Genomic DNA, 17,065 nt, shown 5'->3' with positions numbered 1-17,065 from the left:
GCGGGAGTGGTTTTGGCTCCGGACCTGACCACGGTCCAGGCACAAGACCCTATTTTAAAGGCTGCCTCAGCAGCCATTTGCAGGCAGGAGAAAACAGAGGGACCGTATGGGGGTAAAGACATGTCAGTGAAGGAAGGCATGTTATTCAAGGGAGATAAGTGGGTAGTGCCTTCCCTGTACAGAAGGGAATTTTTAAAACTAGCCCATGAGGGTCCAGGGGCAGGTCACCCTGGGCCAGAGACCACATGGCAGCGAGTAGAGATGGCAGGATGGTGGCCAGGGCTCAGGGAAGATGTTCGCGACTTTTGTGCAAGCTGTCTGGTTTGCGCAGCAAACAACCCAGACCCCCAGAAAAGGAAGGTTTCCATGGGACACATCGGGAGGGTGGAGGGGCCATGGCAGTCGATTCAAATCGACTACATCGGACCCCTTCCAACCGCTCAAGGGGGTTACAAGTACTGCTTAGTCCTTGTGGATGTGTTCTCAAAATGGGTAGAGGCCTTCCCTTGCAGAGCAGCCACTGCTATGGGTACGGCAAAAATCCTGGTTAGGGAGGTGTTCACCAGGTGGGGACTCCCACAGTTCGTGGAGTCAGATCAGGGGAGCCATTTCACGGGACAGGTCATGCAGTCCACCCTTAGAATACTGGGCATCAAGGCCAAGTGGCATGTGGCCTACCACCCCCAGTCCTCAGGTCCGGTAGAGCGGTTGAACCGGACAATAAAGGAAAGGATAAGGAAGGAAACAGGGGACTCACCCAACCGGTGGGTGGAGGTTTTACCCCTGGTCCTTATGGGGATTCGGGCCAGCCAGTCCAGGAGTACGGGGTACTCTCCCCATGAGCTTATGACGGGTCGGGTCATGAGAACGCCAATGCACATTATGGTCCCAGCCCTAACAGAGGGACAGCTCAGGGAAGTGAACCGGGACAAGTTTGCCAAGAGGCTATTTGAACAACTTAGACAGGTTCACTGGCAGGCAGCCAGAAACATGGGGGCCCAGCACCAAAGAAACAAGCTACTGCTGGAGCCTCGCAGGCATTGCGAGTGGGCAGTGGGAGACCAGGTAATGGTCAGGAGATATGCTAGGGTAGGGGTGTTTGAACCCTTGTATGCGGGCCCATACAACATAGTGGACAAAGCCAGTCCCATGGTGTATGCCATTCAGCTTCCCCGTAGAGTCAAATGGTTCCACATCAACCAGTGTAAATTGTTTGACCCCACAAGGGCAGGGAAAAGTAAGAAAGGGGTACATGTCAGAGAACAGGATCAGGAACAGACCCGGGTTGATGTGGAAACCGTAGGGGAGCCAGGTGAGTCCACAGGTAGTCAGCCGAAGTAGCCGGCTGTGTTCCAGGGCGAGGACTGGAAGCAGCGGAGAAGGAGGCTGACTCCAGCCCTCCGCAGGCAGGTACCGTAGACTGCCTAAGAGAGGCAGAACTAGCAGAAGCAGAGGAGATGGAGGTATCACCTCTGGTGTGGGAACCCCCGGTCAGACGTAGGAGTGACAGGGTCCCTAAACCCCCAGTAAGGTGGTCCCCATCCCTAATTAAACCTAGGGCTGGGGCCGGCCACAGGAGGGCCGGGAAGGAGAGTGGCCGAAACAGGGCACTACGGAGTGCGGCTGGAGGGAGCCCAGTCTCCACAGGGAACGTAGGGGTAACTCAAAACCCCGTAGTGCAAAGGGAGGTGAGGGGCAGTCAGGCCCCTCGACAGGAGGAGTTCTGGCCTGCACGGGAGGGCCCACCAGAGGGGTGGCCCCAGCGTGACGGGGACCAGTTATGAGTTGGCCACCCGGAGACGGGTGGCGTTGTATATAGCATTGGTTTGTGTGTAAGTAGATGTAGTGTTTGGTAATTAGATATAAGGTTTTGTATAGCTACAGGGGAGTACAGGGACAGACAGTACGGGATCGAAGGGATGTGCTGTGGAAAAGTGGACCATAACAGACAAAACAAAACCCCAAATGCCATTTTAGGCGGATAGCTTTGTGGAGGCAAGGAGGTGTTTTGCTTTGTTTTCCAGATGGATAACCCCGCCGTATGGATGATGGCAATGATGTGCCTCCGAATGTGCGTGGCGCGTCGCGGGGACACGGAGGAGTCCATCGTATATGGGTGCTCAGGGGATAGAGCACCCCTCGTGTCTACTGGGCAAGGAAACCTGGTAGCGGATAGCCAGGCCGGATACTCCCATGAGGGAAGATGGCCTGGGTGGCTGGGGTCGAACTCGACCAGGTTCTCCAGCCACAGGAGCTTCGCCTACGGGGAAGCATCCATACCCTGTGCCGAGATACAGATGGCTACCGACCGGGTTAGGGTGACTGAGAGCAGGCGGGTGTGTTTAACCTGTAAGGGGGACGTTCCTTTGGGGAGATGGTGGTGGCTCAGGAAGCTGAGCTTGAACATGAGGGATCGATCCTCGGACTGGGAAAGACTGGACAATGATACCTACCGGACCATCACGGGGTCACCGGGAGGGATCACTGTATGTTGGGACAAATGGTGGGCCTATGACCAGGGGCTTTATTTATGTCTATGGGGGTCTGCCAAGGCGTGTCCGGTAGGGGCATCAATCACTTTCGTCAAGTGGTGGCAGAACCCCGGGAACGGGATAGATTGGGACCGCAGTGGGCAGGCATGTGTGGCCCCAAGGGCTGGGATGACAGTAAAAGCCACCGAATTGCTGGTTCAGGTGAAGAAGCCCCTACCCACAGCCCAACCGATCGACCCTCACAACTGTCCATCCACCACCAAAGGGCCGGAGAATGGGTTAGCACTTGTCCCAACAAAAAGGGTGCTGTACCAGGGAGTGCATTACGCTGTGGCCTCAGTAGTATTAAATTTGACTGAAGTGCGGTTACCCGCATGGTGCCCCCGCGAGACGGAATTATTATATCAGGCCCTGCTAAAAGACATGTTCCAGAAATTCCACAACCTGGATTTTGGGGACATAGACATAGAAGAGATGTACCGCGGGGGAGGGGATTTCACTTTGGGGTCCGGTAGGCAAAGACGAGGGGTGGTTAATGACGGGTTTACAGCATTTAACACGGGGACATCTATTATTAATAGCATGGACAACGTAGAACTGGCCTTGCAGATCAATCAGTTGAAGGGCCAGTTAAGAAAGGTTCTGGGGGAGGAAAATGCGGTGGTAAGATCGGGACTGCACGAAGAGGTGGCAATGACTCTACATCTAAAAGAAATCATAGCACAATTGGAGACACATGCAAAAACGATAAACGCTTTGATTAAAGAGGACCGGAATGCGTCCGATCAGGCTGCACAGAATGAGGTGTGTGGGCTGTATGGTGCGTGGTTGTTGGGGGAGGGGAGGAGCAACCTGGAAGACCTGAGGCAAGGTCGGGTCCCCTCCTGGATAAGCAACCAGCACCTAGCAGCGCTACACCCTTATAACAGCACTTTGAGTCCTTGTCAGCTTCGTGTGGCCTCCGAGGCCTACCCGGTACCGGTGGATTGCGGAAAATCCAATCACACCATAATGGGAGTGGTCGTACGAATCCCGGTAATGGGAACCTCGGCACGACCAGCTCCTCTGTACCGAGTGGAGAACGTGGGAGTTGTTCGTGGGGGGGTGCATATTCGCTACGGGAAGGTCCCGCCCTATGTCATAGTGAGGGAGCAAGCTGTGACAGGCATTGACCTTTTGGGTTGTCGGAGCCGGGGAGCACAGGTAATCCTGTGTCCCCAGCACATGGGCGCTGAGGCTAGGCCTCAGTGTGGGTTCAGGACTGTTGGGGCACAGCCTATAAACTGCACCATGGAGGCGATGGCGGCAGACCATGTCCCTCCACAGGTGGCGTATATAGGCAGTGGGACGTACTGTGTCACCACAAGTGCCCAGCGGTATCAGCACGGATCACAGCTGTGGTGCCCGATACCGCACAGCAGCTTCTGCTTTAAACCCAGGGCAGAAGTCCATGTGGCACAGCAGCGAATATTACCCATCCCGGAACCTTCTTCGGTTCACCTCTCGGTACGAGAAAATGTAACTGACTTATTTGACTATGTTGCCCATTTTGGGTATGATATTCCCCCAGTGAATGAAAAATTAAAAGAGTTGCTGGTGGCGGTCGAGTTGTCGCACAAACACTTCTTCTCCCTGGAACAAAAGACTCTGGATATCGCCAGGGAGATCGAAGAGATCAAGTCTCCAAGTTGGTGGGACCTGGAGTCCTGGATCATAGTACCAGCATGGGTCCGCATCGTGTCCCATGTTCTGATCATCTGCCAGATGATAATTGTGGTGTATTTGCTATGCATTAATTGCAAATTTAAAAGGCGGAGGAGGATGGCCAAATTACAACAGCTGGTAAATCGAGCCGCCCGACGTCACCATAACGACACCCCATCACTGTAAAATGTCTGTACTCTAGTGCAATAGTTTTTGTACATAAGTTGTAATCCCTGCATTTTCAGGGAATGGTCGTGAGGGTACTGTATGGTTTGTGGGATTGATGTAAAGTAAAATGTGTATAGTGTAAGTTAATGTGCTTCGAGGGCCTAGTTTAGCGATTAAGGGGGCTTTCGGGGTACATAATTTCACCTTCTCACCAGGAGTGTTTACAGCTCTTGAGGCTGGAGGATTGCCCACTAACTTTGTCAATCGACACGGTCCGTGCGAGCCTGGACGTGTCGTAGGGGCATGTAAGTTATTTGGGCAAATCCTCCAAAATTATGGAAGAAATTGAATAAGCACATGGATATCTTAAAAGACAAATTTGCTGGCTGCAACGGAAAAAACCCCCTCCAATACACATCAAGAATCAAACCCGTCTGGCCTGTGGACTTGGACATCACACAACGGTGTGAACAGGGAAGGCTGAGACGGAGATAACGAGATTCTCTTGGATACACAAAGGGAGGAACCAAGCTTCAGCAGACGGTGGTAAACAGGCCAGCACAAGCACAATCACCATCGGGGATGATAACGATCAGGCTGAGGGATCATGACATCAGCAAACCCCTTATCATCGGAAGCCTATTGTTCATGCCAGATCGAAACTGGGAAACATCAAAAGAACCCCTTCTATCCAGAGGACCACCTGGGGGTTTCAAAGGAAGCTCAGGTATAAAAGCCGAAGTCAAGCCAGAACTCTCTCTCTCTTCCTGCTCTTCCTGCTCTGCTGGACAGCTCGTGGGCCTGCATCGACTTCGCTGTGAGTATCCTGGTGACCTGGTGAATTTCCCGAAATAGGAGGTTGAGGGGAGAAAGGTCAAGGGGGAGTATGCTTGCAAGTAACTTGTGTTAAAGTAAGTTTTACGACGTGCCCGATAGTTTTCGTCCATAGTTTTAGTTTAAAGCATAAGTTTAGCCACGCATTGTGTAGTGTTGGTGAGATTCGATTTCTCATTGTTTAATAAAGCCTGTAAATTTTAGACTTGCTTTGAGTCCATCTTGGTTTCTGTTTTCTCTCATCGGCACACTCTGGTCAATTCAACCTTTTATCATATCCCACCATAATTCCGAGGTCTAGAACCTAGGGGAATCCTTTTGTGGAGTAAAGGGAAAAACAAAACCCCTACAATGTTTAATTTTCTCCAAACCCCCACACAGAGCACGAACAGCATCAAAATGTGACGACCATCTTGTGTCAGACAGACAGAGCCTTGACCACAACACTATTTTCCTAAAGATGATGCCAGAACATTCCATCAATGTGTAGAAGCAGAGAAAAAGGAATACAGACACTGAACAAAGGCAAAGAATTTTACAGTCTGTGGACAACACTCTGCCGCTTTTTTACTCCCACAAATTTCACACTGTGTCCAGCACAGGGGACATAGATGGTGAATTCATTCAGGTGATGAATCTGTGCTTGCAATCCAGTATAGCATCCAGACATATTTGAGGCATTGTCATAAAAACATAGAAACATAGAAAATAGGTGCAGGAGTAGGCCATTCAGCCCTTCGAGCCTGCACCGCCATTCCATATGATCATGGCTGATCATCCAACTCAGTATCCTGTACCTGCCTTCTCTCCATACCCCCTGATACCTTTAGCTACAAGGCCCACATCTAACTCCCTCTTAAATATAGCCAATGAACTGGCCTCAACTACCTTCTGTGGCAGAGAATTCCAGAGATTCACCACTCTCTGTGTGAAAAATGTTTTTCTCATCTCGGTCCTAAAAGATTTCCCCCTTATCCTTAAACTGTGACCCCTTGTTCTGGACTTCCCCAACATCGGGAACAATCTTCCTGCATCTAGCCTGTCCATCCCCTTAAGAATTTTGTAAGTTTCTATAAGATCCCCCCTCAATCTTCTAAATTCTAGCGAGTACAAGCCGAGTCTATCCAGTCTTTCTTCAGTCTGGTGAACCTTCCCTGTACTCCCTCTATGGCAAGAATGTATTTCCTCAAATTAGGAGACCAAAACTGTACGCAATACTCTAGGTGTGGTCATACGACTGACCAAGGCAGTTTGATAGTGGAATTTTGTTCTCATTAAGGAAATCCACAACAGTGTCTGCTAGATTCTTTCCTCCATGAGAAAAGATGGGGATGAACTCAATGAAACGTTCCACAGGTTCACATCCTCGAATGTACCGGACAGTAAATGTCAGTTGCTCAATGTGTGAGATGTCTGGAGTGGAATCCACACTTATTGACTAATACTTTGACTCTTTTATTTCTTCAAGAATAGCACCAAGAACATGTTGACCCATTAATTCAATAAATTCCTCACAAATGTTTGGCGATGATTACGATGGGTTCCCTTTTCCAGGATTTCCATACAGTTTGAGAAGTTCTTCCAAAAAAGGGTCAAATTCACTCAATACCTAAATAGTTTCCATTTTTTGCTGACCCAATAATTTGATTTTCTCCACGAAATGGCAAACCTCTGGAGGCAAGAAAGTGAATTACAGAAACCACACGTGTCAACACTTTATGCCAATATTCCTGCTCTGAGCGATGATCTTCAAGTAATGAAGAATCTATACTTCCAGTTTCTTTATGCCGAGTCATGCACTTGCGATGTCCTCTGTTTTCAAGTTCTACAATAGCATTGCTGTGCTTCCAGTCATTGAATCCAGTAGCAAAGGTGGATTCTGTCTTGGACAATAGGCGACATACAAAGCAGCACAAACGACCTTGGGATGGTGAATAGAGTAGCCATTCACGTTTTACACACTCGCCATTCCGCAGTTCACGTTTGAACACATTGTCTGAGTATTCTCTCCTCTAACTCCTTTATACACTCTGCGTGAGTTTGAAAGCTTCCTATCATGATTCTGACATGATGAAGGTCCACTGTGAGGCAAGGACCTAGACAGAGCCTCATCTCTGTCTAGGTCTACATTCTACAATTTTCACATCTTATATAAACAGCTTGTCCATTCACATATCACAAACTATCAATACTGCATCATAAATTTGTAATCTTAAATGACTACCACATGCTCACCCTACAGTGTTCCTAATGAATCTCAGATTCAATCTCCAATAACCAATGGCATATAAATGTAACCAATATCATTGCTATTAACTGTCAGGTGAATTGAAGTGACGTTAACATATACGCTTTTACGTTATGTAGTGCATGAGATACATACACCTACATGCACGTGTGGTTGCAGAGGTGACCCTGATACTAAATCAGAGGCGAATGCCAATGTCCACTTGTTATCATCAAAATTAGCATTAATATTGTTCATTATCTTTAGTAAAACACATGCTAAATATGCATTTTCCAATAACAAATATTCATAGTTTAGTATAGTATAGTCTTTATTTATTGGCAGCAAGTCACAATAGATTAGCATGGGGCCCCTATGCTCGTGGGGCCCCGGGCAACTGCCCAGCGTGCCCAAGCGTTAAGGTGGCCCTGCTTCAGTGAACCTGTTGTAACTGGTGCAATATCAGAAGCATAAAGGAGGGCAGGAATTACTGTTACTCATTGGATCTTCTCAGGCAGGCAGCTCGATTTGTTACTAACACCTATGAGAGAGAAGCGAGTGTCACCAAACTTCTGAATTCTCTGGGGTGGAACCCTCTCCAAGACAGATGTGAAGCTCACCGTTTGACCTGTTTTTACAAAATGTTAAATGGTCAGCTCGACATAGATTACAAGACCTACACCAAACCCAAACCAATTAGGAGCAGACGAGGGCATTCGATCCAATTTGTGATCCCAGCTACAAAGACAGATGTGTACAGCAATTCGTTCTTCCCCCGCACAATTAAAGCATGGAATAATCTCCACCCAACTATAGTTACCCAACCAGATGCAACTACATTTAAAGTAGCTCTTTCTTCCCAATAACCCTTTCTGGCTTAATCCCTCCCTTCACCACCTCCAGTTTAAATTCCATTTGCAATATTTTGGAGGACCAAGAAACCAAGAAACCAAGAACCAAGAAGTAGAGGCGTTGGTGTTCTTTCTTGACCATTGCTTCGATATGGGTGGTCCAGGACAAGTTGCTGGTGATATTCACTCCTAGGTATTCAATGCTTTCCGCCATCTCAGCCATTTCAACCATCTTCGTCGCCGTCAAAGCAAATGTGTTCCGCGTGGTATGTGTTGCGCTACAATTCCTGAAGTCGATCACTATCCCCATCTGAAGAAGTCTCGACCCAAAACGTCACCCATACCTTCTATCCAGAGATGTTGCCTGTCCTGCTGAGTTACTCCAGCATTTGGTGCCTATCTTCGGTGTAAGCCAGCATCGGCAGTCCCTTCCTATACACTACCTCCTTTTCCCTGCAAACTACTGTCGAAAATACTGTACTGTACAAAATAGAGAGAGTACAGAGGAGATTTACTAGAATGTTGCCTGGGTTTCAGCAACTAAGTTACAGAGAAAGGTTGAACAAGTTAGGGCTTTATTCTTTGGAGCGCAGAAAGTTAAGGGGGGACTTGATAGAGGTCTTTAAAATGATGAGAGGGATAGACAGAGTTGACGTGGATAAGCTTTTCCCACTGAGAGTAGGGAAGATTCAAACAAGGGGACATGACTTGAGAATTAAGGGACAGATGTTTAGGGGTAACATGAGGGGGAACTTCTTTACTCAGAGAGTGGTAGCTGTGTGGAATGAGCTTCCAGTGAAGGTGGTGGAGGCAGGTTCGTTTTTATCATTTAAAAATAAATTGGATAGTTATATGGACGGGAAAGGAATGGAGGGTTATGGTCTGAGCGCAGGTATATGGGACTAGGGGAGAATACGTGTTCGGCACGGACTAGAAGGGTCGAGATGGCCTGTTTCCGTGCTGTAATTGTTATATGGTTATATATGGTTATACTGTTTAATAAAACTATGGAATGATTATGTCAAGTCTGAATTGGAATACCAAATACTAGTGTGATCCTTCCCAGTGGTGATCACACATGAGAATATGTGCGAGAGGCAGCCAGCACTGTGGATCAAGCGAGTCGGTAGACAACAGACAAATAAAGATGTCCAAGACACTGGACTTGCAGGTGAATAATTTGTCAAAAATCTGAAGGCAGTAGAGGGAAAACTTTGCACTTCATATCAAGTTGCCTCTGGCAGATAAACCACAGCAGAATACAGTTGAGATGTAGTTGTATCTTATTAATCACAGAGGGAGAGACTCATACTGTAAAGCCCACAAATAAAGCTCTGGAGAGTGGATTAGATGCACAGAAAAACATTGCAACTCACTTCATATTGAAACAATTGACAGGTTCCTTCGTAAGCAACCAGAAGCGGAGAGCTTTATTTGATACTCTTTGAGGAGATACCTGCAGTTTCACAGATTTGAACGACGTTCTCATTAGGGATCAAATTTGTAGAATGCAGGCTGACAGCCTGGGGGAGCAGTTACTACCCACCACAGAGTTGACTCGGAAAGATTGTAAACACACTCGCAAAACTGTGAAGCCATCCAAAGCCAGGCAAGAAATATGTTTGATGGCCAATGGCAGGGAAAACATGCTGCAGAATGTGGGACAAAGGGAATATCCCTGTGGCTCTCAAGGAAAAAACTGAAGCTTAGTTTGGAAAGACTAACCAAGGCGTAGATAACATCTTCATCAAGAACTCTTACCCAGGTATCCAGAACGGTTTTTTGTGCTGAGGAATCAGAGAAGATGACAATCCATCACAATCCTCGAGATTTCAATAAGTTGAAAAGGAGTCACTGCCCAATGAAGAAGAAAGGCCTGGATAGGGTGGAGGTGGAGAAGATGTTTCCAATGGTGTAAGAGTCTAGGACCAGAGGACATAGCCTCAGAATAAAAGGACGTACTTTTAGAAAGGAGATGAGGAGGAATTTCTTTACCCAGAGGGTGGTGAATCTGTGGAATTCTTTGCCACGTGGAGGCCAAGTCAATGGATATTTTCAAGGCAGAGAGTGACAGATTATTGATTAGTATGGGTGTCAGAGGTAATGGGGAGAAGGCAGGAGAATTGGGTTGAGGGGAAAAGATAGATCAGCCATGATTGAATGGTGGTGTGGACTTGATGGGCCGAATGGCCTAATACTGCTCAAAGAACTTATGAAAGGGAATGTTTTACCAGATGCAAGTGGAACAATTATCTTCTGGAAAGCATGGGCCTTCTAGAGAGGTCTTGATTGGGGAGTTCACTTAACATATGAGCGGCACAGTGACACAGTGAGGTATCTTTTTCACACAAAGGGTGCATGGAATCAGCTGCCAGATGTGGTAGTTGAGGCAGGGACTATCTGCCTTTAAATTCTTTACATAGAAACATAGAAAAATAGAAAATAGGTGCAGGAGGCCATTTGGCCCTTCAAGCCAGCACCGCCATTCATTGTGATCATGGCTGATCGTCCCCTATCAATAACCCGTGCCTGCCTTCTCCCCATATCCCTTGACCCCACTAGCCCCTAGAGCTCTCTCTTAAATCCATCCAGTGACTTGGCCTCCACTGCCCTCTGTGGCAGGGAATTCCATAAATTCACAACTCTCTGGGTGAAAAAGTATTTTCTCACCTCAGCCTTAAATGACCTCCCCTTTATTCTAAGACTGTGGCCCCTGGTTCTGGAACGCTAAGGAAAGTTAGACAAGTATATGGATAGGACAGGTTTAAAGGCACATGGGCCAAATGCAACCAGGTGGGACGTGTCGATGAGACATGTTGGTCGGTGTGGGCAAGTTGGGCTGCAGGGTCTGTTTCCACGTTGTATGACTCAGGGGCGGAAAACCCGGGGGGGCCAGATGGGACACGTCCCCCCCATGTTTTGAGAGGTGGGCGACATCCCCGCCAGGTTAACCTGCCTGGGCTTGCGGGAAATAGGGCCAGCGCGTAGAAGCAGCGCTGGTATCCCGTCAGTCCAGACAGGGCTGTTAGTTAACCCGGTGAGACAGGCAGAGTTGAGCTGCATTTAGCGCTGGATTGAGCCTCCGAAGCCTCGCGCGCGTGTGTGAGTGTGCGCATGCGCGTGCGGCCGCCAAAAAATTGTGTCCCCGTCCCCTCCATGTTTTGATAGTGAGTTCCGTTCTTGGTTTGACTCATTGTCTCTATGAACGTTTGCTGCCATTTAGTGAGGGAGATTATTGTAGCTCTTTGCTCCAAGTCCACAGTCCATTGATGTTACATGGCACATATACACACTGTGCTTTAGCACAACTCATAGTTTTATATTGCATAAGCTCTGAGACAATTGGCTTTAATGCCAGGTTACCAGTTCCAAATGATTACCTAATTAACTGGGAGATTGGCAGGATTCTTGTTTTTCCACAGCAAATGAGAAAAGTGCAGCATTCGGAGAATGTAATTGTTAATTTAGAACACATCATTAGAAAGGAATGCCATTTGGATCAACACAGCACTTGAAGATTTTCAGCAAGCACTGAATGAGCTCTTAAGATCTCTTCAGAGCAGAAAATCCACGCTGGTCTTTGGATTAGAAGGTGGTTGGCATAGTGGTGCAGCGTTAGGGCTGCCACCTCACCGCGCCAGAGACCCGGGTTCGATCCTGCCTACGGGTGTTGCCGCCGAGGATTTGTACGTTCTCCCCGTGACTGCATGGGTTTTCCGCGAGTCCTCCGGCTTCCTCCCACATTCCAAAGACATACAGGTTTGGAGGTTAATTGCTTCTGTAAATTGCTCTTGTTGTGCAGGATAGGACAGTAGGATAACATAGAACTAGTGTATGTTGACCCTTAGTCACGGTGTCAGGCGTTATGGGGCGAAGGTGGCAGGAGAATGGGGTTGAGAGGGAAAAATAGATCATCCATGATAGAATGGCGGAGTGGACTTGATGGACCGAATGGCCTAATTCTTCTCCTATAATTGAAGAACCTATGAACATTGCTTGAACAGTATGATTTTTTACCTTGCATACTTGAATCTACTGCCGTGTTCTCTGCTGTTCTATGGTGCCACATGGACAGGCTTAGTCCAGAGAATCTTGAATGGCATTTAGTGTTGGTTTAGTTTAAAGATACAGTGCGGAAACAGGCCCTTCGGCCCACCGAGTCCGCACCGACCAGCGATCCCTGCACACTATCCTACACACACTCGGGACAATTTTACATTTATACCAGGCCAATTAACACGCAAACCTGCACGTCTTTGGAGTGTGGGAGGATACTGACGATCTCGGAGAAAACCCACGCGGGTCACGGGGAGAACGTACAAACTCTGTATAGACAGCACCCGTCGTCAGGACAACAGTGACGAGAAGGTTTGAGTTGAGTTGGTCCGTGCCCATGAGGGGGCGCAGTTCCTCATCATCAGTGAGGAGGCATTGGCTATCTTGGGTTTGTCCCAGAGGCCCTCTCGCTTGCTCTGACCTCAAAAGAGGGTGCTGGCCGGCCCAGCTTTTTGTCCAAGCCTGGGAAAAGTACAGTTAGTACGGAGTCTTCCACTTTCTCCCCCTTACTTTCTCTCCCTTTCATCCTCTCCCTCTCCATTTTCTTTCTCACCCCTTCCTATTCTCTCCCCTTTTTCTTGTCTTGCTCACCTTTGTGTCTATCTATTACCTCTACTTATACATTACCTATAAGCTATACTTCACCCTCGTTAGACCTCATTTGGACTACGCAGTTGCAGCATGGGACCCATACACAAATAAAAACATTTCTTCCATCTAACGTGTCCAAAGACAGGCAGCTCGATTTGTTACTAACACCTATGAGAGAGAAGCGAGTGTCACCAAACTTCTGAATTCTCTGGGGTGGAACCCTCTCCAAGACAGACGTGAAGCTCACCGTTTGACCTGTTTTTACAAAATGTTAAATGGTCAGCTCGACATAGATTACAAGACCTACACCAAACCCAAACCAATTAGGAGCAGACGAGGGCATTCGATGCAATTTGAGATCCCAGCTACAAAGACAGATGTGTACAGCAATTCGTTCTTCCCCCGCACAATTAAAGCATGGAATAGTCTCCACCCAACTATAGTTACCCAACCAGATGCAACTAAATTTAAAGTAGCTCTTTCTTCCCAATAACCCTTTCTGGCTTAAGCCCTCCCTTCACCACCTCCAGTTTAAATTCCATTTGGAATATTTTGGAGGACCAAGAAACCAAGAACCAAGAACCTTGTCATGAGATGGGTCTGCCTTCAAGCCATCTCTGGTGATTTTTTTTCTTTCATTTTAAAGTTGAAATTTTGACTCGTACAAATTCACTGTCAATCTCCACCTTAAAAATATCCATTGATTTGGCCTCCACAGCCGGCTCTGATGAGGAATTCCACAGATTCACCACCCTCAGGCTAAAGTCATGAACAGAACCAACAAACGTAGCTGAGTCTACCTGAAGATTCTACAAGAGACACTGAGCCTAAGACAGTCCAGGTGATATGATGTAGGAATAAAATGCTGAAGTAACTCAGCAGGTCTGGCAGCATCTCCGGAGAGAAGGAATGGACGACGTTTCGGGTCTCCAGCTGAGTTACTCCAGCATTTTGTGTCTACCTTCGATTTATAACAGCATCTGCAGTTCTTTCTTACACATGATGAGATGTAGTCCTATCTCTCAGTCATTTTACACAGGAGATGAACATTAGTTGTTGCAGTAGATGGTTTGTCCAGGATGGAAAGGGCTGCAGAGTGCAGTTGGACAAGTCCTCAGGTCATCTTGATGAATTTCATCGTGTCTCTGGGAACATCTTTTCCTGAATGAATTAAGCACTCAGTAGATGAAAATGTAATTGTTCCTGAGCTATGAAGGTACCGCACAATTAAACTCGCACTCTTCAATGGCTCCACAGAACAAGGAATTTCTCTTTTGAGGGATTTTAAAGAAATAGCACAGAAACAGGCCCTTCGACAGGCCGAGCCCGTGCCGACCAACGGTCACCCCATACACTACCACTATCCCACACAATGGGGAACAATTTACAAATTTACTGAAGCCTACAAACCTGTACGTCTTTGGAGTGTGGGAGGAAACCGGAGCACCCAGAGGAAACCCACACAGGTTGCAGGGAGAACGTACAAACTCCGTACAGACAGCACCGGTAGTCAAGACCAAACCCGATCTCTGGCGCTGTAAGGCAGCAACTCTACCGTTGCGCCACTGTGCCACCGCTTGTGATTTACTGTTGTCTCTTTCATCCCTGCAACCATTACTTTAAAAAATGTTCTTCCAAACCCCATCTGTACACCATTAGCATTTCTTGCACTAGATTTTCTGTTTTCGGTCCATTTTTTTCATGCTCATTTTCATAGAAATGTGACCATCAGTTTTGATTATTATGCATAGCAACAAACAAATGTGTGGAAACAGTCAGCCATAACAACAAGTGATTGTTCTGCTTATGAGGCTTGTGGAGAACTAATTATTACACAATTTGAAAGATGGCTTCCATGAATATATTCTGTTTTATATCAGCTGACTCTGAGTAAAATTTTGCTGCTTTGATTATGCTTTGGGAAATTAGTTTTGCTTTCTTTATTTATTCCCGTTTGCCTTGTAACTTCAAAGTGAGATAGTTCCTTCATTTTTGTAGCACGCAATTCAATTATACACAAATCAATTGGGAGCAGAATTTGCTGGAAGTCTTCGCAAAATCAATGGCATTATCCTGGAAGCAATAACAAGGAACTGCAGACGCTGGGTTACCAACGAAAGACTCAAAGTGTGGGAGTAACTCAGCGGGTCAGGCAGCATCACTGGATCTTTGAATAGCGAAAGGATATTAATCTGTGATGAAACATGTGCTTAACAACTTTCAAATGCATCCTCCGTTTAAATATGGTTACTATTCTTTCTAGCAGACACAACACAACACGACTAGAATGTATTGCTGCTTGTTGTCCTCCAGTTTTCATTGTTAACTGAAAGCACTTCTTCATGAAGAACCATCAATTTAGGAAATTTGTTTTTTTATGTGTGTGCAACAAATTGTAACAATATTACATATTTTGGATTATATAATTTGCCATGGGAAATGTGATAAATTATGGTCAGTGTCACCAAGCATTAGCAATAAGGCGCAAAATAGTTCTAGAATATAAATTATATATGACATAGTGAGAAACCTTTTCTTGAAGCATTAAAATGTATTTGCTTTAGAGTAACTCTCTGAAATCAAAGATAAAGTTGATCAAATCACGCCAGTTTCAATACAAATAATTTCCCATTGTTTGATTAGATCTCGTCGCCATTAAAGAGAAAATCATGTCTGAAGACCCCAAATGAAAGGTTCCCTGCCTTAAACTGTGTTATTTATCTACTGCACTTGTACCATGGGCAAAAATCCTAAAGGGCCTGTCCCACCAGCATGCGACTGCATGCGGCTAGCACGAGCTGTACGGCCTCGCGGGGCCGGTCCCACTTCGATCGCCGGAGCCGTATGGAGTTGTGCGGGGCTGGTCCCGACATCGCGCGGGGCTCCGAAAAACTGACACTGTCCAAAAATTCAGCGCGACAACGGCCTGTCGGCCCGCAGCCGCATTGAGCCCGTATGCAGCGCCTCGACGGGTGTACGCAGCGTCTCGACCCCATACGCAGCGTCTTGACGGTGTATGCCTAGCGCATGGCGTTGCGCGATGACGTCACCGCCAGGCGTGCCATTGCGCAATGACGTAACCGCCCGATGCCGTGCGACGTCCAAATTCAGTCGGCCTGCCTCCTGCCCAGCTGATTGGTGAGTATGATGTCGGGACCAGCCCCGCACAACTCCAGACGGCTCCGCGGTTGGAAGTGAGACCGGCCCCACGAGGCCCTACGGCTCAAGCCACCACGTTTGGTCGCGCTAGATGCATGCAATCGCATGCTGGTGGGACAGGCCCTTAAGATACACCGACAAACTGAAGTTAAAATAAAATGATTCGCAAAATAGTTCTAGAATATAAATTATATATGAAAAAGTGAAAAACTTTTTGTTGAAGCATTAAAATGTATTTGCTTTAAAGTAACTCTCCGAAATCAAAGATATTGATCAAATCACGCCAGGTCCAATACAATTTCCCATTGTTTGATTACATCTCGTCGCCATTAAAGAGAAAATCATATGTCTGAAGACCCCTGCCTTAAACTGTGTTCTTTATCCGCTGCACCTGTACCATGGGCAAAAATCCTGAGATACACCGACATACTGAAGTTAAAATAAATTGATTCACAAGGTCAAGGTTATTATTTACTTTGACAATCTTCACGGAGAAAGATGAAAAGCAAAGGAGATTGATGTTGATTAGAAAAGACGGGGAAAGATGATAGCACACAGTAACTGAATGGAAGCAAAAGTGAAATATTGCAGATAGTAAATTACTTACATCACATTATACCAATCCGTATTACGCTTTTGTGAAAATTGTGATTTATACTTCCACTGAACTATTATTTTTCTTGAGTGCTGAATTACAGAATGATATTGAGAAATTCAATAAGAAGCATGTATATATTAAAGATTGAATTTTATGTCCCTTGGGAATCGGTTATTAATTTATCATATTTTTGATCATTATATATTTATCTTTGTGTTATAGTATCTACAGGGGAAGCTAGGGAAGCTGTGGGGAAGCTAGTAAGAATGTCATTGTTCCATTGTCAGCACATGTGAATATTAAACACTCTTGACTATTGATACTCCACTCATAGATGAGATTTTAATCTCACATGGGCTGTGCAATGCTTACAGAAATATGCCGG

Source organism: Amblyraja radiata, chromosome 13 (assembly GCF_010909765.2).
Source record: "Amblyraja radiata isolate CabotCenter1 chromosome 13, sAmbRad1.1.pri, whole genome shotgun sequence".
NCBI lineage: Eukaryota > Metazoa > Chordata > Chondrichthyes > Rajiformes > Rajidae > Amblyraja > Amblyraja radiata.
This window is presented reverse-complemented; position numbering follows the sequence as displayed.